The following is a 21,538-nucleotide window of genomic DNA, read 5'->3' as shown; positions in this document are numbered from 1 at the left end:
ATGCCAGTCTGTTTATTGTTAATTGTGTTTGTCCTTCGCTTGTTGGTCTGTTGGAGGATGTGCAAGCTATCTGGAGGTCGTCTACATAAAGTGAACATGTAGCGGTGCTGATGAAGAAAATGAAGCTGGGAACGTGACATGCCCCGCGCAGAACAGAGCGCTTTCGGCAACCGGCCTGGCCAGCAACTTCAACAGCCCACTCCAACGGCTGGCCAGCTGCGGCTACCGGGACCTCCAATAAATGTGTTCCACCCTCCACATCTGGTCACCCGGACGTCAGCTCCGACGCACGTAACGCCGCTCCCACCGGCACTGCGCTCCTGCCCGTCCTGTCACTCCACTTGGCCTTGCCGCTGCACGCCCGCTGTTCGCACCCGGCCTTCGGCAGCTTCTACTCGCCTCCATGTACGCGCCTACTATCACACGCGGTGAGCTCCTCCAGACTTATCAGCGCTCCTTCCTTCGTCGGCTGCCCGGCATGCCCGCTTTTTATGCCAGAGACCACGTTTTGTGGCTGGCGCTGCTGGACTCTCACTCACTATCATGTCAACAACGTGTCCAGCCAGCTGCGGCTGCCACCTCTTGGCCCCGACATATACACCGACTTCAATAAGGGCCTGATGGAGTATTATGGCTTGTAGCTCCCGCCGACTCTCTGCGCTCCTTTTCCCGACTCAGCAGCGGCGGCGCCACTCGATCCACCACCACCACCCCTGGCCGCATTCCCTACCCGAGCTGTTTCGGCTTTCCCTGCGCCCGCTCCTACGTCGGCGCCCCTTCCCACACCGGTCTCTCCACTATCGCCGCCACCATACGTGCCCCACCCACGGTTAGGCAAGTGCCACGCGAGGACGTACCAGTCTCTTGCCAACCTTCTCAACCAGCTGCCTCCCTACGGTGTCTCTCGGCTTTACTTCACCGGACCCTATTCACGGCCATCTACCTGTGATCTCCCGTCCCAGAGCGCCCCTGCCCAGCTCTGCTTCCCAGCTGTGGCGCCTACCCTTGGGCCATCACCGGCAGCACCCTCTCTCGACCTGGGCTCGGACTCGCATCTAGTCCCAAATTCTCCTGCTCCCAAAGTCCAACCACAGTGAGCACAACTGTCATTCCTGTCGCGAGGAACGCATGCACGTCACCGCAGGGCCTTGTCGCGCCTAACGCGCCACCCGAAACGCCTGCCACGCATCCCTGCTCACCTGGCGCTTTCATCAGTGCCTGTGCCTCCGCAACAGACGAGACAGCCTCAGCAGGTGGTGGTACGCTTGCGACTCCTCATAGCGTGCCCCATCCAACCCCGCCAATGGCCTCCGCACTACCGCTTCCTTCTTACTCTGACTCCTACGTCAAGGACTTGTGCCCTCTGTTACCAGCACGCGACCCCAACGCCACAGTGGGATTGTTGTTGCAGACAGCCGGTCCACCCTGCCACCCGTTTCGACTACTTCCTGACGGGGCAGCCCGAGCCCCACGCAACAAACCTCAAGCACAGTACCGTTCGCCGTCGTTTCACCGTCGCCAGCGGCGGAGGAATCGTCTTCATTTCTACGGCTGTGGTTTCCCCATGCCTTATCTTCGTCCGCACCGACTGGGCCAGCGCACATCGCCCATCTCCCGTACATCCCCACGCGGCTTCCTTTTCTGTATCGGCCTTGCCCGGCCCACTTCAACCCAACTGCCCGCCCCACCCTTAGGCCATCCGACTAAACCACGCCTCGCTCGCCTCCCATTCCTCGGTGACTTTTCCCACCTTGCGCTTCCGTCATCACCATCTTTTGTCTACCCTCGCCCTTTGCGAAGCAGCCAGGCTCGACCGCCGGAGCTCGTTTCCTCCGCCCGATAGCCTTTCCGACTCCTGACCCGACCTTCACTGACATAGTGTTAGTTCTAGGCCTCCACCGACGCGGGGAAGTCCGGCGGGATGCCGACCCATGGACCGGCTCTCCCTGCTTAGGGAATGAATGGGGCGCTTTCGCTGTCCCTGCCTGGGGCGTAGATGGCCCTGCCTTAGGGTCGGTGAAAGTGGCCTCGGCAGGTGCCGGCGTGCTGTATGGTGCTACCCCCCTGCGCACCACATTCACGAAGTTGGGTTTTGCTGTGAAAGAGAATGTGTTGGTAGGCGCAAAACTCCTTCTCGCTTCTTTAAATGAAGTGTTTTCCTTCGTCCTTTGGTGATTATCTCTTTTTGTTTCTTCCAGGACGGGCACGCCCTGCAATATGCAGCATGAGCCTCCTCACAGTTTTCGCAGCGCGAGGCTGCGTCCTTCGAAGCACATTTTGCGCAAGGTTTGCGACCGTGGCAGCTCTGTGAGCCGTGGTTGAACCTTTGACAATTGAAACATCTGCGAGGGTTGGGTATGTCTGTTCTTACATTAACTTTCAAACATCCCACTTCGATTTTGTCGTGCAATTTGCTGGTGTTGAATGTGAGGATCAAATTTTTGTGCCTATTTCGTTAATGTTTTTCCGGATTTTGATTCAGCGAACATCTATGACATCTTGGTCGCTGAGCCCTTCGAGCACTTCTTTTTCGGTGATGTGGACAAAATCAGTTTCAGAGATGACGCCTCGGACAGTGTTCAGTCATCGATGAGAAGTCATGGAGACAGGGACTTCCCCTATGGACACGAGGTTCGGAGTTTAGAATGATGGACGTTCTCACATAGTTCGAGCAATAAGTCGCCGCAGGCCATTTTTGAGACCTTGTATCCAATGCCCAAGGTTTCTGTTAAGCACTTGGATACAAGAAATGGTAGTAGTATTCTCGCTTTATCTTCTACTTCGTTATGGACTACATGATATTTTGGGAACGTTACTTTTCTTTTTTGAAAAAGATTTTTGCCTCATCCCGCCCTCTTTTGATAGCTCGATCAGGTTTCGAAAGGGGGAGCCATAAAAAATTTAGTTTTTCGGTCACGGTGCCTGCCACCCACCATGGAGCCCAACAAGGGAACGGGACAGGAACTTGCAAGCAAGTCCTGCCCATGCCAGCTGTACACCTCAACTATAACCAAATATGACAAAACTCAGGGTAGTTGGTCGCGCAAGTTTAACCCTCGCCGCCAGGAAAAAAGGAAAAAAACCAAGAAGTGAGTAGGAGACCGGATAGTTGTGAGAAAGGGGCAGGAAAGTGAAATATAGAGGGCAGGATAGGAAAACGCGAGTGCCGATTTCCCCCCGGTCGGGTCAGACCGGAGGTGCCGTCTACAGGGAGCTGGGGCCAAAGTGGTGTGTTGCCTCCACCGAGGGGCCTTAAAGGTCCAAACGCTCAGCATCGGCTCAACCACCAGGACCCCCTTTTCCCCGGACACTGCCGTGCCACGCACGGTCAAGCACGGGTGCTCAGGTCCGTGGTGACACACTGCTCACCATCACCCCGCGGGGAAATCCCTGTGGATGCTCAGGAACCCGTGGTGCCGCCACTCACTCACCCCACCCCCTGCGGGGGAAGGCAAGATAACCGCTTGTCCTTAAGGATAACAGAGTGAATTTAAAGGGAAGGCAAGCGTAGCAGGGGGCGGCAGAAGATTACGTGCGCGTAGAAGCAGGCCGGAGGCCAGGCGTTAGGTGACTACGGCATAGGCTCTACGAATAGTAGGGCTGAGTTAGTAGTAGAGCTCTCGGAGAGAAATTATTTTCGGATCATGAATACCTTTTTCAGAAAACAAAAGAACAGGGAGTTGACGTAGAAGAGCCCCAATGGAAAAACTTCGCACTATGCGCTGACCCTGGCACCATGCAGGATGAGCAGGTCCTTAAGAAGGTGCGCTGTAGCGACCACAGAATATAAACGTCTCATATTAGCGTATACTTGAAGAGGGAACGGAAGAAACTCGTGAACCTCAAGCCCGTTAACGAGTTGGAGGTAAGAAAGAAAGAGAAATTCGTGCTATCGCTGCAGAATATGCATTCAGGTTTAACTCCGGAAGACTGTCTTAATGTCCAAACAATGAATGATAATCTCACAGCTATCATTACGGAGTACGCAGTAGAAGTAGGTGGTAGAACGGTTCGAAAAGTTTAGCGGTAAGGTGTCGCAGGAGACGAAAGGTCTGATTAAGAAACGCCAAAGCATGAAACCGTCTAACCCTTCAGATAGAATAGAACTGGCAGAGCTATCAAAGTTAGTACATAAGTGCAAGGTAGCCGACATCAGGAAGTTTAGTAATATAGAGAATCGATGATGCTCTTAAAGGGACTATGCAATAAATTAATTGAGATTATGTAAGCAGACGAGAGATAGGCATTTCATCACTCGTCCCCGCAACGCAAGAACGCAAGCTAGCATCAATAACAACGAAGATATAGACGATTTAAAATTACGCTCCTTCTCTCCCTCTCTAATCGTACACGCGGGACACCAGACAAAAATAAACAAAACAGGTCTGGGACTGGGCCCTCCCTATGAACACGTCGTCCGCTGACGTTCTTTTTGCAACTTCCGGTTGTCACTCCTAGCACCCCAGCAGCAGCGTCGGCGGCGTGATTGCGGCGCGCGTCGGGTTTCTTTGCTTGTCGCCTGTTATAGTTAGCAGTAATGGACCCGGACCTCGGGGCGCAACTGCTCGCTCTTACGTGATGGGCATCAAGCCCTATGCCTTCACGCCGTAGCGGCTGAATACCAGCGACGAAAGTAGCGACTCCGCGAGCCACTGCGAGTGGCTCCGGAACTCCCGACAGGAGGCAGGAGAGGAAAATTGAAACCATATGCGCGAAGGCAATGCCGTGGCTCGCGCTTGCCCGAGAGGGTCGCGCGGCGGCACGAGCAGACGATTTTCACGGCTACCGGAAGTGTGCCCGTGACGTCGTGGCTGCCATGGCTACAGCAAATGACAGCGTGTGGTGGCTTGGTGACGTCATGGTTATAGTGACGTCTTTTTCACCATTTTAGTTTCAAAATCGGTCACTACGAGCACACCAATCGGTTCGCAAATTAAAAAAAAACACGCTTTTTAAAAATTCATAATCAATTGCCGGCAGTTCCGAAGACTCATACTTGGTGTGAATGCTTCTTAGCATCATTTCTAAGCATTGGAAACATTTAAAATTGACTTTTTATTCATTGCATAGTCAACGCAGCGAGCTATAGGAAGAAAAATGATAGGTGAAGCATTAAGCGTCCCGAGCAGACATAGATAGAATCAGACTTGTTCTAATTTATATCATCATTAGGCAGTCTTACGTTGCTCCCCGTTATCACAACAGAATCTCGCTTTGCTCTAGACTTTAATTGTGCAACGATGTGTTTTTCAGCTTCTTTCCAAGTGGGCACCTTATGGCACACCTCAATATCATGCTCCGAGAATGATTCTTTCTAGGCACTACCCATCTGTTTGACAATGCCAACATTGTTTTCGTTTTGCTGTACACTTACTGGTCTAATTTTCATGTATTTGTTCCTGGAATACCGGTATGCTTGCATAATGCGTCCTTAAAGGTCCCCATTTTCGGTTTCCACGCTATTGCATTTTTCTTCCCATGCCCTGTTTTCATCACCAAGCGTTTGATTCTAGGTGACATCTGCTTCTAGCTTTTCTTTCAGGTCTTTGACACCTGACGGGTTTCATTTCGCGCGTCTCTTTCAGTTGTTAAGACACTTAAGACACTTCACTTTATTTCCTTAAAGACCCTCGTGTGAGGGTATTACATAAGGGGTGGGACACATATAGATTAACAACAGAAAAAGTACACAAAACTTGAACGAGTTATACAAAGAAAAATGATTATCGTGATGCAAGCAAACGCGGTTTTAGCTTCTCCTTCAGTTCCTCCTTCAATTTATGCAGATTATTTGTCATGACGCAGAAAGTATAGTGGGGGCGCTCTAAAGAGAACAATGATACGGCAGAAGCGATCGTACTTCACAACAGCGAAAATATTTACAAGAAATACTTCTAAAGTTTGCATGTACCTGCGAAAAAAAGCGCAGCAAAGTGCTGAGTTTGATGAAGGCTGTCTTCGCCGCTTCTGCCAAGTGAGGGTCAATGGAAAGGACAGCTCCTTTTATATCCAGTAGCAGGCCAGGCGTGTCGCAGGTCAGGCGGTGCAGGTGATGAGTCTTGCTGGCGTGTTCTCAGTTTCCGATGAAATCGCTGCCGGAAAGTCAATCAGTTCTTCACACGTGCCGCATCTCAGATGGCAGGGAGGACGGCTGGGCTTTTAACTCTGTGGCAAGTAAACCTGAGGGAAAGAGCGCAGCGAGGTGTTGAGTGCAATGAATGCTGTATTCCCCATTGCTGTTCGTTGCGGATCCCACGTCTTCATAGAAGCTTTCAACTATCTTGTCATCATGGCTGGATGTAGGTGCGTTGGCCTGCATGTCATGCAGTTACGATAGATGCCACTCTCTCGCTCATAGTATAGAACTCCTCTATGTTGCCTGTTTTTTAATGATTGATGAGGAGCCCCACACCTAGTTCTCGCCTGTCCGCTAATCCGCTATAGCACAGCACGTGCCCGCCCTTAGTGCTGTATAGGCCCCATCAGTCCTCCTAACCTCCCAAAGTCCTATGACATCCATTTAATACCAGCTAATTCCTCAAGCAGCACTGCTAGGCTATCCTCACTGGATAATGTTTTAGCATTAAACGTTGCCAGGTTCAGTTTCATATGGTGGCCTGTCCGGTGCCAGAGATTCTTAGCACCCTCCGCTGCGTCACAGGTTGCTCCGCAGCCGCCTGTCAGTTGTGACTATGGGCCGAGGAATAATTGATTTGTGCTTAGAAGGTTGTGGCCAATTACTACGCTACACCAGGTTGGCCAAATCCTGCTCAGGGGGGGGGGGGGGGGGGGGGAGTGCGCTGTCGCTTCTGGTCAGCAAGATCAGGCCGCAGCCCAGGCATGATTATGCAATCGCATCGACACGCGGAGTTTTTTTTTCAGATCTGGTGGAGAATTTCGCGGCACCAGGATTCAGATCAAGGATCGAGGTTAATGCTCTACCTCTCTACCATCCCCGTTTTTTTACAGCGAAGCTGTATACTTCTGTCGTCCAAAGAAATTTTCGTGTCGCCATCGTCGTCTTAAGCAAAAAACGCCAGGCTAAAAATTGAATGCCACTCCAAGTGGCAAAGTACTCAACAGCATAGGAATCGTATATCATATTGATTATAAAGAAGTCGTAGTATAAAAACAAAAATATAAACATATGTGTAAAAATAAAAACCAATGAAAAAAGAAAACATGATAAAAAATAAAATATACAGTTTTGAAATCGTATATCATACTGATCAGAAAGAACCGCGCCGTAAGGCAATGAAAATGAAACTAAAATTGGTTTAAAGGGAAGGAAATGACGCCTATCTCACAAATCTCGGTGGACACCCAAACCGCACCGTAAGGGAAGGGATATTTCGGACGCGTGGTGGCGACTATTACAACTACGCGTTCCGGCAAAAATTACGCTTGCAGCTGCTCCGAAAGGGGTTTACGTCGTTCGAAGCCTTCGTGTGAAGTGGAAACCGCATAATGTATAATAACGGCGCCTGCAAACGATACGAAGCACGTTCCTTCTCCCCGCGTGTTTCCCGGTAAAGATAGCGGTTACGTTTCCGTGTCGTTGTCTTAAGCAAAAAACGCCAGGCTAAAATGGAATCCAAACAGCATACCTCCTTTGAAATCGGGCATACAGCGGACAACTGAAGTACATTTCACTTGTCTCTGATTTCACTTTTCGTGAGCCACATGTGTTAATTTTCAAATGACGGCGCAATGGGTAATTGGGTGTCGCTTTACAGCTTCGCTGTCCGGCCATCTTCAGAGCATGGATTGCAGCCACAGTGTTTTTGCATAACAGATGCATAACAAGGCCTAAGAACTAAAACAAGTGAGTGAAGACAGAGCGATTGAGTAGGGAGACATGTGCCAAGCACATAAATTTGCTACGTGTCGTGGCCGAAACCTGTGAGAGGTGTCCATGCGAGCATCGTAAAATGTCTAAAGCATGTAAGCCCACGAAGGCCACTAAAAGCAGATGAAGAAATTCAGGAAGAAGAAACTTTATGTAAGGCGAGCTCAAATCACCACTAAAAATGAGGCCCTGCTCCACTATGTCTCGTTGTTCATCTGTAGAGACTGAGTGAAGAAAACTACTCCAGGAAAGAGAAGGATAAGAAAAATATGATGTAATGGCTGCATTGCATAAGGGCAGAAAGTGTTGTGTATCTGCCTTGATTTCTAATCTGGACAGCTGAGGCAGTGAGCTGGGTCACGCCATCAGAGCATTACGGAGTGACGATGCTTACCCTGGTGGTACGTGATAGATGAGCTAGGTCTAGATCGTTGGCGAAATGACTGTAGGAATCGTGGCACGATGCATAATGGTTTGGTTTGGTTTAAGGGGGTTTAACGTCCCAAAGCGACTCAGGCTATGAGAGACGCCGTAGTGAAGGGCTCCGGAGATTTCGACCACCTGGGGTTCTTTAACGTGCACTGAAATCGCACAGTATACGGGCCTCTATAATTTCGCCTCCATCGAAATTTGACCGCCGCGGCCGGGATCGAACACGCGTCTTTCGGGCCAGCAGCCGGGCGCCATAACCACTCAGCCACCACGGCGGCGTGATGCACAATGAGGTTGGTGCTGCGATAATGAATACTTCAAGATTCTGTAGTTTGTTACCGGATTCTTTATTTTTGCGATTGGTCCCAACTATATTGGCCAGTTCCGCATCCGATTCGTGCATCCAGACTGTACCTGCTCCGTGCTCATTGGAATGTGTGCCTATAGCACAGTCGCTTGTGCAATGCAATGCTTGTGAATAACGATCTATGCACGTGCTTCGTGATGTTATCAACTCTCTTGCATTAGTGTGAAAGCGAAGCTCCTTGGCGCGGCATGAAAGGAAAGTTGCTTGTTCTTCATGACATCGACGTTTCTATCACAAGCACGAACGATCAGCGAAGTGCGATCAAACCCGGCGTGGGAGGAAAAGGAGTTTGGCCTTTCATTCTGTAGAGGCGCTTTCAAGAGGTTACCGACATCTTGCTGCGACCCGCGAGGCGCGAAGCATAGGCTCAGAAGACGGGTGGTCACGGGATGTAGACTGCGCCAATTCACGGTGCACTGCCGACGCCGACAATTAAACGAAACGGGAAGTACTTGGCCTATCGTAGCTCTCCGTAATAAATTCACGACGCAAAGTGGATGGTGAAAGGGAAGAGATGAATTCGAGTCCATAAAAGAGCTCGCCACCTATAGTTAGATGGCGTCGCGACTCTCGTCTGTTTTAGTGGTTATTTTTTGGCTGTGTCACCGTCAGAAAGCACTATGCCAATAAAACTAGGCTGAGACACTTAAAACTGCTTACTTGCGGAAATGAGAAATATTGCTGTCCATGGGTGTATTGGGTCAGAGGCTTGGTGGGTCAGAGGCTTGGTGATGCACGAAACGGTCTTGAAAAATCGTCCGTAATACGCGCACAGTCCGAAGAATCTGTGCACAGCTCTCTCATCGGCTGGGGGTGGAAACAGTGCGATATCGGATGTTTTCTGCGGGTCTGGGCGTACCCCTGCTTTCTAACGATGTTGCCTAGAAACAGCAGCTACTCCTAGGCAACGTGGCACTTTTCTGCTTTCAAGGTCACACAGGACCAACATGATTGCCTCTAGTACTGTCTGAAGCCCTTTTTAGCTGCTCTTCAAAGTTCGAGCCGAAGACAACGACGTAATCTAAATATACCAAACAATTTACCACTTCACTTCTGCCACCACTGTGTCCATTCACTGGCCCGGGACAGAGACCGAATGGCATCACCTTGGACTCGCGGAGGCCATCCGGAGTGATGAAGGCGGTCGTCTCGCGATCTCTCTCATTGACCTCAATTTTCCAGTAGCTGCTCCTGAGGTCCATCGATGAGAAATACTTGGCGTTGCGAATCAGATCCAGTGTGTCGTCGATGCAGGAAAGCGGGTATACGTCCTTTTTCGTTATGTTCTTCCAGCCGCATTAAATGACGCAGAATCCAAGTCTGTCATTTTTATTACTCACTGTAAGAACCGGTGCCACACAGCGGCTCTTCAATGGCCAGATGAAGTCGTCGCAAGGCACTTCTTCTACTTGGTTTCAGATGGCTGGTCATTCTCGCGACGACACACGGTAAGGGTTTTGGCGGACAGGTCGGGCGTGCTGGTCGCTTGCGATGCGAATTTCGCAATCGGCGTTTGTCGGGCTTTCGGCGATGACGAGAAGCACACACTGTAGTTTTGAAGCAGATTGCGTATTTGGTCTTGTTTGTTCCAATGCAGGGCTGGGTTTATGTGAAGATGTGCTTGTGATCTTCCTTAGATGAATCTTCTGAGGGTCGATCAGAGCGGGCGAAGGCGTCGCAAACGTCGGATAGTTCTTCGAAGAAAGTAATCGTCACTTTTTAAACGTGCATGTATTCTTCGCTGAAGTTCGTCAGCAGCACTTCAGCTTGGCCATTGCGGAAATGAGCAATGCTTTGCGATACTTTAGAAGCAACTCCGTGTTCCCCTCGATGGAAGCTTTCGTGTTATTGGCATCCGTGGGATCTAAGGCAACCATAACGCTTGATCGGGGTGGGCTGCTCACTTGTTTATGCAGGACAGTCAGGGCAACATGCTGCTGCATGGTTGTCATCGATGGGATGGCTTAGTCCGACAAAACCATGATGAGCTTAGGTCGCAGCTCGATGATCGTCTGATGTTCGCGCCCAATATGATGTGATGTTCATGCCCAATATAAATCCATGCAAAATATGACATCGCTAAACACTGCTGCAATACTACGAAGGTCTTAGGATAGATATGCCCGTTAACAGTCATTTGCCCTGTTTATCGTCCCGACGGCTTAATGAGGCGGCCTCCTGCGGTCCAAATTTGTAGGCCATCCCAACTGGTTTTGGCTTTCCTTTTCCTCAGCAGTGTGGTGAATGATCCGTTCCCCGAATAATCGGTTCCTTTGTCGACTAGAGGACTAACTTTCCGGCCGTCGTTAGCCACTTGCACGCCAAATGTCGTGGATATTGCGTTGCACGTCGTCGTCGGCGTCGGGTCACGGCTTCGTAGAGCATGCGAATCGTGAGCAGGACGTGCCGTCGGGGCTTTTCTGGGTGGCAGCGTGATTCCGAAGTGGGGATCGTGTCAAGATCGAGCTTCTGTTTGTATGCGGCATTAACGTCGCGGGTTCGGCGTCTTCATGCAGCGTGGTCGCTGGAGGATCTTCGTCGATTTGTAGGCAAGCAACCCGACATCCTCAGGTCCCCTTGTTTAGTTTGCCCTGCGGGGGCCGGGGGGGGGGGGGGGGGGGGGGCTTCCGCGAACAGCTGTTGCGTAGCTGCTGCCTGGCGACGCAAAACTGTGTATACGGTGATAGTGAGCAGGACAGACGGCTCGACGACACGTAATCCTCTCGGCGCAGATACTCGTTGATCTGCCGTGGTCGTTTCCCGTGGAAGTGGTTGGGGCATCAATTGAGAAGTCACGCAGGCCCATTCCGTGGGGAAGTGTCGAAGAATGTAGCCGAGTTCGCCACAATAGAAGCAGAGCGAGCGGCGCTGATCGGGGGTTCTCCATAGGTTTGCTTTCCTTCGCTGAGCTTGTAGCATACGTAGGCGGGCGGGCGACTGATGTCTTTTGGGCACTGTACAGGGTTCCTGGAGTAGAGTGGCAGGACGTGTTTGGCTGCGCACTGCGGCGGCGTAGGTTATGGCGTGGTTTTCTGAGGTAGTTGGAGTCGAGTTTCCAAGTGGCTTTTGCACCCTTTCCCGTACTGCGTCCATCAGAGTAGGTGCTTGCGGTTGTGGGGAGGATGGCAGCAGTCGTCGTAGCTCCTTGCGGGCGATGGCACGGATGATGTCCCGTAGGTTGTCACTCGTGGTCGTTTAGATATCCGCACGGCACACGGAAAATGCTGGTGGTGTCCGGCGTACTGCCGACCCCAGATGTCGAGGGTATTCTCGATTGTAGACGCTTCGGTTACGAACTACGGCAACGTTCTTAGGTGGTTTCCAACAAATGGGGCGAAAAATTCTTCTCTGATACCACGCTTGGAGAAGCGCACCTTCTTCTCCGATGTCATGTGAGGGTCAGCGCGTCGGAAGACAAGGCAGCTCTCTTCGACGTACGCAAGGACGGTCTCATTTGGCAGTTGGATACGCTTCTCGAGTAGTAATTGTACCTTTTCTTTTCGGACAATGCTCGTGAATGTTTTCACGAGTTCTTTCCTAAATTCTTTTCATGTTCGCAGGGAAGCCTTTCGATTCTTGTACCAGTATTTAGCTGGGCCATTCAGGACAAAAAAGACGTGCCGTTGCTTTGCTTGGTCGTCCCATCCGATGAATGTCGCAACACGTTCAAACTGGTCCAACCTTTCATCGGCGTCTACAGGAGGATCACGTAGCTAGCTGGTGAAGAACGAGCGGTGATGAAGCAGAGTTGCCCTCCATCTTAAGGAGCATTGCAGGCCCACGACAACCAGCATCGGCAACACATGTCACGTAGTGGTGACGGCAGTCCAGGCAGTGAGGAGGACAGCGACAGAAGGCCTTTAAAATAAAGTGTTTTTTGGGGCTGACCTGCGCCCACAGGGAACTGAATGAGTCGGCAGCGGCAAAAGCAACAAGCGTGCTCGGCGGTCGTCGAAAATAATGCCCGCTGCTCTTTACCGTGCTCAGTTTAAAGCTGATAGCGAACTTTCTTGGTACAGCGTGCAAAGTGACCAGAGCAGTTTGAATAACGTAGAATCGGCTCCGCCTGGACGCGCTCAATCGAGATAAATCTGGTTGCGTCTGACAACACAAACAAAGCTATAATGCAGCGCGCCAGTAACTTTGAAGAATGAAGAAACAAACGGTACAAAGGTTCGCGGCAAAATGACACCACTCGGAGTGGTGTAGCGGTGTATGACGAACGTTTGCATCACAATTTTGATGCGAATATTGGTTTTTCAGGAAAGGAAATGTCGCAGTAACTCGCTCACATCTCGCTGGACACCTTCCTTAACCGCGCCTTAAGAGAATGGGGACGAGTCTGGGAAGGCATGCAATTGAAGGTGCATATGTCGTTGGTTGGAATAGTTGGCGTAAGCGAGCCTCCAAATTGATTAGCACATGTAAGCTATATGCAACATAAGAGACATGTGGGCTAGTTGGTACGGTGACATAATGAATAAACAGCGCTAAAGAAGCGGACGAAGAGCAAACAGGACGAGTGCTGTTCTGCTCCACTCCTGGTATGAGCGTTGCTGGTGACCTTGCATATCTTGGGTGGTTGGTTGGTTGGTTCTGATTTATTATCTGCTACGTGTTCCATGTGGGCCTAAGATATTAAATTTCTTTTTGGAAACATGGCGGAGTGCTTGAAGCACTCACGCAGGGGCTGGCTTGGTATTGCACTGCCTCCGAGATCGGCCAGGACATATTAGCGCGCGCGCGTCTTTCATAATCTTTACTCTCTTATCTTTTGACTCTCCAACTTTAAGCACGTAGCAGTGATTGTGGCTCAGCTTGAGCTAGTTTGCAGGCCCGTGCACTTTCGTTTTCATTCTTCCTGACAGCAACAGCAGCAGCACATCGACGCCACAGCCGACGCGCAGATTGTAATTGTAGAATGTACCTGTCGCCACATCTCAGAACACAGTAAGCTGCACATCCTACGGCTGTGACCTTGCGACCGCTGTAAAGGCCCAAAAATAGCTTGGGCTTCAGGGGGGCAGCAGCCTAGCTTCTTGTACCAAGAAGCTCTCTTGTACCAGCGCTCCTCCTGTTCGCTCTTCGTCCACGTCTTTAGCTCTGTTTATTGACTATATGCAACGAGGAATCGAATGGTACCACTCGGAACTCTGTACGACAAGCGGTTGCGTCTCAATATTAGTACGAATGCTGCCGGGAAAACTGGTGCCACATGAAAGTCGGCCAGTGGCGAGTATAGAAGAACGACATGTATAGGACGGTCTAAAGTGGCGGTGCTTGTCTTGCTGTGTGCGTCATACGGGTGCTTGATGACGTCACCCTAGTTTTCTTGCCATCGCTGCGATTTTATCTATCTGCAAGTACACATGCACACAAATACCCGCCGCCAGATTTTTTTGGTAATGCGACTTCTAATGCTGTCTCATTAAAAAGAATGGCAGCATCTTTTGTTACACTTCAATGGGAACTTCGACCGCAGCATAACATGTGATACGCCAAGAACGGTACTGTCGAGTATGGTACAATGAGGCAGTCGACTAGTAGTTTATGCCTGTACGGCTGCACAATATGAGCCCTGCTCATACAGTTCTGGAAATTCGCGCATGGTGCCAGCAGCGTCTGAGATGGCTTTCTTTCTAAATCGAGCATTTGTCTGGATACCCTTGTTCATACTCGACCACTGTAACTGCATGCATTTCCTTTGCAGCAAAAAACGGTGTAGAAAAGTGGCTCAGAAGCGTGAATTGCAGGTTAGTTGGCGCATGTTCAAGAGAAAAAGTGATTTGGCTGAACTCACCGGAGCCGGGATTTGCAAAGCGAGAGCTCTGCTAAGCATGGTTAGACGCGGTTTAGATGATTTGGTTCTTTATTTTTTTCAAGGCATCAGCGAGAGCAAGTCACCTGATGCATCACGTGCCACAAGTGCAAGAGCGAGCGTCCAGAGCGGCGGTCGGCGCAGCGGCGGACGTGACTGCCAAGCTCAGGAGCGAATCACGTGGCACCTCGAATGAAACAACTGGGGAGGAGGAGCGGCCGAGGTGCAGCCAAAGCGCGCAGCTATGGCGCCGATGAAGAATATCGAGGAACCTGCCACGCGCGATTTCCCACATGATGAGCACCTCCTGTTACAGGCGAAATCCAAGAGACGTTTGAGCTTCAGGCTTGGCATGGGAGGAGTAGAGCTTCTCGCTCTAGTAATGGCTGGCTGTTTAGCATTGTTAAGCACGAAATATTTGCGAAAGCACAGTTTTTTGCAGCTTTCTTTTCCGCCAAATCAACGGAGCCAAAGCATTGCTCATTCGTTAGGGCACTCGGAAACTGAGCCGGAGTTCCCGAGGCCGAACCCAGCCGCGGCGACCGCGTTTCGATGCAAGCGAAGCGCGAAGGCGCCCGTGTGCTTTCCTGTGCCAGTGCACGTTAAAGAACCCTCTATCCGGCCCGTGCACGACGGTGCGTCCATAGAGAAAGGGATTCATGAGGAGCGGACACTGGGCGAAATCTGGCCCCAGGAAAAATGTAACAGATTAGTTGATATCCCCTCTTTTTAGTAGCGCCACCAACGTAAGAGGGCGGGCGAACGGCGACAGAGCGGACGGGCAGAAGTGGCAGAACGGAACCAGGAAGCGGTCGTCTGTGCGGCTGCGCCTGTCAGCGTGTGGCGTCATTGTCAGCGCGCAGACTCTGCATTTTAAAGCGAAAGCTTTACTACGCCAGCCAGCGAGCCATTTCGGCTCGTCGCGCCGCATGCCATATGTACCCTGCCGAATGCCGTATGCCGTATGCGGTGGCGGATGAACAACCTTTAGCCACCGTTGCCTAGCAACACCGCAGCCGCGCTCCGACAGATGGCGCCGCCGTCAACACCGCTTACCACCATGAGTCATTTCACTTGTTCACAAGCATCAATGTTCACTGTACCCAACTGGATCATTGTGGCAATATATGTAAACAAAATGTAACTGTAAACACTGACATAATTATGACCAACATGAAAAGGGAAAATGCTCACCTCAGAAGGTGCTCATGCAGCCTGGTACAAAGCTCACTGAAATGCAGGTTGTGCTCTATGTAATATAAAACAAGGCAATAGATGCACCTTAAAAGCAGCAACAGCTTTTTGGGGTAATGAAGATTCCCTGCAAACTTCTGCAAATGTTGGGCATAGAGCCCTTTATTTACATGTCACAATATCATCCCTTGCACTGCATACTGCCTTCTTGCACATGTCATGGCTACTATGTTTGTGCAACATTAACACATATAAATTCTTAGCGCATGATAAAAGATGAGACGCGTGTTAAAATTAATGTCACAGCAACAAAATGTTCATTTGTTTGTCATAAGTGGCAAATGACAATGTGAATGATATGTCCACACACAAAGACAGAGTTCGTAATTCTCAATGCTTTGCGATTATAGGTAACGGCAACAGCCAGGGAGACGGGAAACCTAGGAAACGTTCTACATCAGCAACAACAACAAAGCTGTCAGAGGCGGACCATCTCTATAATAAAATACATTCGCTGCAGCTACTCGCAAAAAATAAATGCAGAAGAGGGACTACCGCGACACACAACTGATATATTCTAAACGATGCCTCCAACCAATGCAATCGGCCCATATAGTTCTCATGAACTCATCAACAACAATTCAGAAGCCGAAGTAGCAAATCGTTCAGCAACAATACTGCTTTTAAATGCAACAGGAAATTAGGGGGCCGTATGCATAAGAACACTCCCATCGTAAACAACGGTCAGTGCGAAGCCTGAATAATGTGTGATGTCCCACAATGTGCCTAAATCTGTGCTTTAGATTCAACGATATGCTGCAAAGTTGCAGCGCTTGCTTTTTATTGACTTTTATGCACAACACAGTAGAGACATTGGTTTCAACCGAGGCTTCCTAGAATAATTGTTGGGCTTTGATAACAATTTTTTCATACGGGGAACTTGCTTCTCACTTCAGGAACAAAGGGGTAAATATTAATGAGACATGACTGTAGTAATATAGCACAGCAAACAAGGAAGGAAGGGAAAATAAGCAAGTGCACCTAAACGGATTCGTCCTTGGTCTATAAGCTAGGGCAGCTGTCTGCACCACCACACACTTACATATATTTCAACATGAAAATGGTGGGGACACTTTGGCTAGAAAAGCGTCGTCGCAGTGGCCTAGTGACTATAGTACTCAACTGCTGACCGAAGAATGCGGGCTCGATCCCGGCTGAATTTCAATCGGGGCGAATTGTTTGAGGCCCGTGTCCTGTACGAAATCACTGCACGTTCAAGAACTCCCGGTGAGTTAAATTTTCGGACCACCCCACTGCAGCGTCTCTCACAGCCTGAGTTGTTTGGAGACATTAAACCCCATAAACCAAACAACCAATTAACTTTGGCTAGAGCAGTTCGCTGCAGTGGCTTAGGTGACTCGGTGAAATCACAGGTAGCCCCATATCAAAAGAAGAGAAATCCAAAAATATGCGTGTGCTCTCCAAAATGTCGGCGCACATACCTTAAGAACCCCAGGTGTAATATGCAGCTGTCCGCTATGGCTTAATTCTAAGCTGACATGCTGCTTGAAAACATTCAACCCAACATATCACAAATGCAAGCATAGAGCACCACACAACCCTTTGTCTACAGTTAATTTAAACACAGTATTAATGTGTGCCAATAAATTTTGCAAGAGCACCAAGTGCTTGTATTCCTTGTTTGTCTTGTGCTCATGTCATTTCATGTGGATTGGTGCGCCGCAAGAGGCTACCACTTGCATTTCTTATACAGAACACAAGAAGACAGCATGTCAGTGTTCACGCCGCTGGCCTTAAATACCCTTGCAAGCTTGGGGGCCACAAGCAAGAAAAATACGCTAACCTGGCTCCTGTGCAAACATGTGTGGCAACTGACAAGTACGGTTGCCACCTTGTACATCTGGGGTGCGTTTTGCAGGAGCAGCTTTTGGTTCTTCTCGCAATACAAGAATACTAACATACTGACAGTCTTGCCGAACCCCCACTCAATGATTTGACGAACAGTGCTCATCGCACAGTTAAACAGCTGTTGTTCTCAGCTAAGTGCAGCACTTGCATACGGCCGCATCAGGAGAGGGCCCAGGAGATAGGCTGGATCCCCATAGGTAGTGAAGACGGAGCCGTTCACTAAATCCAGCAACTTTCCATGCAGGCCACTGTCTCCTAGGATGCCCGGAAAACATGTAACAGAAATGAATAATCACTATGCCTAAAGGAAAAACTCTAAACATTCAGTTAGGATAATCATGGGTAAACTTGCAGATTTATGAAAAACCCCGGCAACGGCATCTAGTTTCTTTCCTCTACTAAGGCAGGCGTGTGATGCACTGAATATTGTGCAGTGTGCTGAACAGAATGAAAGCAAACTGAAGGACTCGCGTAAATAAAATCAAAGCAAACGAACAGTCTGACACCGCGGATGGCAAAGGAATAATTACTTTGTTTTAATAATGTGTAAATATAACAATGAAAATTACATGACCTACATGAGTCATAAAACAATTAAAATCGAAGTAGCAGAAAAGACAAGCACCGCTGGCTGGACCCGAATCAGCAACCCTCGAATTACGTGTCCGATTCTCGACCAATTGAGCTACAGTGTGGTACATGCCTCCCCTGCTAATTGTTCAGGACTGTTCGTTTGGTTGTATTTACGCGAGTTCTTCAGTTTCCTTTCATTCTGTTCACTGCATTGCCTTAGTCAAAGACTCAGCGTCTTGGTGCCGAGGGGAGTTTAAGAGGACTTTCACAGCGTCCACCATCCCTCTCGTTCACGTTCCATGTGACACTTGCGGTTTCATGTGGACGTTCTACGCCCGCCGCTTGTCCTGGTAAAGGCTCTCAAATACAAGACAATAACTTCCATCAATATATATACCCGAACAATTAGCTGGGGAGGCATGCACCACTGTAGCTCAATTGGCAAAGCAAAGGACGTGTAATTCGAAGGTTGCCTGTTCGGGTACAGCCAGCGGTGTTTGTTTTTTCTGCTACTTCGATTGTAATTGTTTCACGGTTCATGTAAGTCATGTGATTTTCCTTATTACGGTCACACATCATTAAAAAAAAGTAATTTCCTCTTGGCCATTCCCAGACTGTAAGTTTTCTTTGAATGAATATTGTGCAGTACGCTTTTGTTCTGTAGCAGTAAACAGCTAGCACTAGGTATTGTGTACGCATAAGCAAGAACACAGGTTCACTAACACTAATACAGCTGCGCATGTAATGTGTTATATTATTAATTGTGTAATGTATGCTGCAACTGAAGTGTTGAAATCAATAGGTAAAAAATGAAGGCTGCTCACTGGTATGGTCTTTCAATGACAACAGTGTTATTTTCGTAACTTAGCACACTGCTATAAAACTGCTATACATTTCACAATCTCAATATTCCGCAAATTCAGCTGAGCTCATTGTTCATAAATAAACAACATTTTGCTGAGAATATTACAGGAAACTGATTTCTCACAATTTATATGCCATTTGCAACCATCCAGTATTATATAGCACTGATGTTCGTTACTCTAAAGGTTTTATGTCACAGAAAAAATATGTGTAAATGTCACAAAGCAGTGCCTAATTTGATTTCTCGTAGACACTGCCATAGAACCTATCTTAGTTGCTATTGATGCTACTACTATTTATGGCTGAGCATTTCTACATTCTGCCAATAAGAGAGGTTTTCAGGTCACTGCTGCTAAGAAAGCGCAATGACTTCATGGCTTTTAAGTACAGCCTTTGAAGAATAGGTGCACCAGGTATGAATATATAACACGACGTTTTCAACGCCACAGACTTGTATTGGTAAGTCAAAACCATGCAAGCAAACCTGTTTACACTGAATTGATGTGCGGCGAATATACTGCACTTGTTGGTCATGGCTGACATGACATCGCATTAAATTACAGTTCCTAAACGAACTCTATTTAGTGCTGAAATGTCAGTTGCAAACCTAATGAGATACCTACCAAAGCTGTAAATTTACATCTTTAATGGCAAAACCTTGAATATATTTGGCTCACCTTTATCATGCCTGTGGCCAGGGTATTGTCCATCGAGTTTTACAAACAATACCATTTGCGCACATTCTGGCTTGGTGCTTGACGGCATGCGGCCGCTTGTGTCCAGAAAAATAGATTCTCTGGTTTATAGTTGGTCGCTATATGGGCCTGGCAGCGCCATCCACGAATCCCCAGCATTTGGTGAGAGGGGAGCCCCTGCGATGAGCAGCCTGCAATAAAACCGGCACATTACTATTTTTTTGTACAAATGAAGGCTTCTGGCCGAACAGAAGTATGCAACATTCCAAAACCCTACTTACAGTTCGCAGAAGCAGTTAAAGATCCCTAAAAAAATTGCTGCGTCGCTAATGGTTTCACACACAAACTGCGCATTAAACACTTCTTTCTGCACAGATGTTTAGCTGCAGTTACGAAGTTCTCTGTAATGTGAAAAAAAGCAGCCTTGAGTAACTTTTTTCGGGCCTCGGAAAAGAGCTCGCCTTGTTTGACGTACACGCCCGTCTGAAAAACGAGCCAAGTCCGCCAGTTTCAGTTACTCGGTGCAAGTACAGAAGATTACCAAACGTAATTTCAATGTGGCCGAAAAGTGACGCCACAATGCTCGACATTGCCGAAAAATGACGGCCGAAGATGGGCTCTACGTCCCACCACCTATTAGGACAGGCGAGGTCTTCAGTGCGCCGAGATGCTCTCTATCAAATCGGAACATCCGCCGAAGCGACTCCTCGTCCAGGGCATCCGCGTTGAGAAGCCCGTTGCTTGAGGTGTAGCGTCGCGGCGCGGGCTCCCGGTACCGGAGAAAAAGATCCTCTGTTTCGCTCCAGCTGAGGTGCAGATAGAGGAGCTGGTCGCACAGCAATTCTACCCGAAAGCGCCTCAACCTCGGCATCGTTCAAAAGCCACAACAAAGTGTGCGAAGACGAAACAGTTAGTGCCAAAGCGAGCGCAGAAGTTATGCAAAAAAACAAAGCAAGGCACCCTCACGGAGGCAATCAGCTGTTTATTTATTTATTTATTTATTTATTGATTTATTGATTTATTTATTTATTTATTTATTTATTTATTTATTTATTTATTTATTTATTTATTTATTTATTTATTTATTTATTTATTTATTTATTTATTTATTTATTTATTTATTAGAGATACTATCAGTCCGGTCAGGACCAAGATAGGAGCGATACAGGGTACAGATTACAAAGGCGGAACACGACAAACAAAACACCAGCACCATCCAGTCGGTGCCAAGTTTTAACATATCAAAAATGGAACTGACCTCTAAGCAACAAATAAAAATGCGCAAAAATATCGCTGCAACGAAACAAAAAACAATGTGAAAACACCATGCCCAACACAAATGCAAGGCGCATTATATCAGGCACTATACCAACAATCACGAACTCCGGCAGAGAACACATCCACACCCGATGCGAGCACCACATTCTCTGGCAGTCTGTTCGATTCTCTCGCTGTGGACAGGAAGAAGGAATGCTTGTAGCAGTGCTTAGAAAACTTTTGTTCTTTTACGTGTCTGCAATGTTTACCCCGAGTGATACGTGAAGTAGTTTCGCTTATGTATCGCTGCTTATCGATATGTACCATGTTGTTCATAATCTTATAGAAAAGAATGAGTCTTTTTTGTTTCCGGCGACATTGAAGAGGGCGCAAGCTCGCTAAAGTGTAAAGTGGGCTTACCTGATCTTGTCTTCGGAAGCGAGAATAGATAAAGCGAAGTGCACGTCGCTGCACTCGCTCCAGTTCAGCTGCAAGTGTTTGAGTGTAGGGATCCCACACCTCACACGCATATTCCATTATCGGGCGTACGAGCATCTTAT

General features: G+C 48.6%; 1 pseudogene; it reads right to left on the bottom strand.

Annotated features, from left to right (window-relative positions):
* Window positions 1-17,410: 17,410 nt before the first annotated feature.
* Window positions 17,411-20,592, bottom strand: LOC144129482 (uncharacterized; annotated as a pseudogene).
* Window positions 20,593-21,538: the final 946 nt, after the last annotated feature.

The sequence above is a fragment of the Amblyomma americanum genome, chromosome 4 (assembly GCF_052857255.1).
Source record: "Amblyomma americanum isolate KBUSLIRL-KWMA chromosome 4, ASM5285725v1, whole genome shotgun sequence".
Taxonomy (NCBI): domain Eukaryota; kingdom Metazoa; phylum Arthropoda; class Arachnida; order Ixodida; family Ixodidae; genus Amblyomma; species Amblyomma americanum.
Note: the sequence above shows the minus strand (reverse complement) of the source record. Positions and strands in the feature narration are given on the sequence as shown.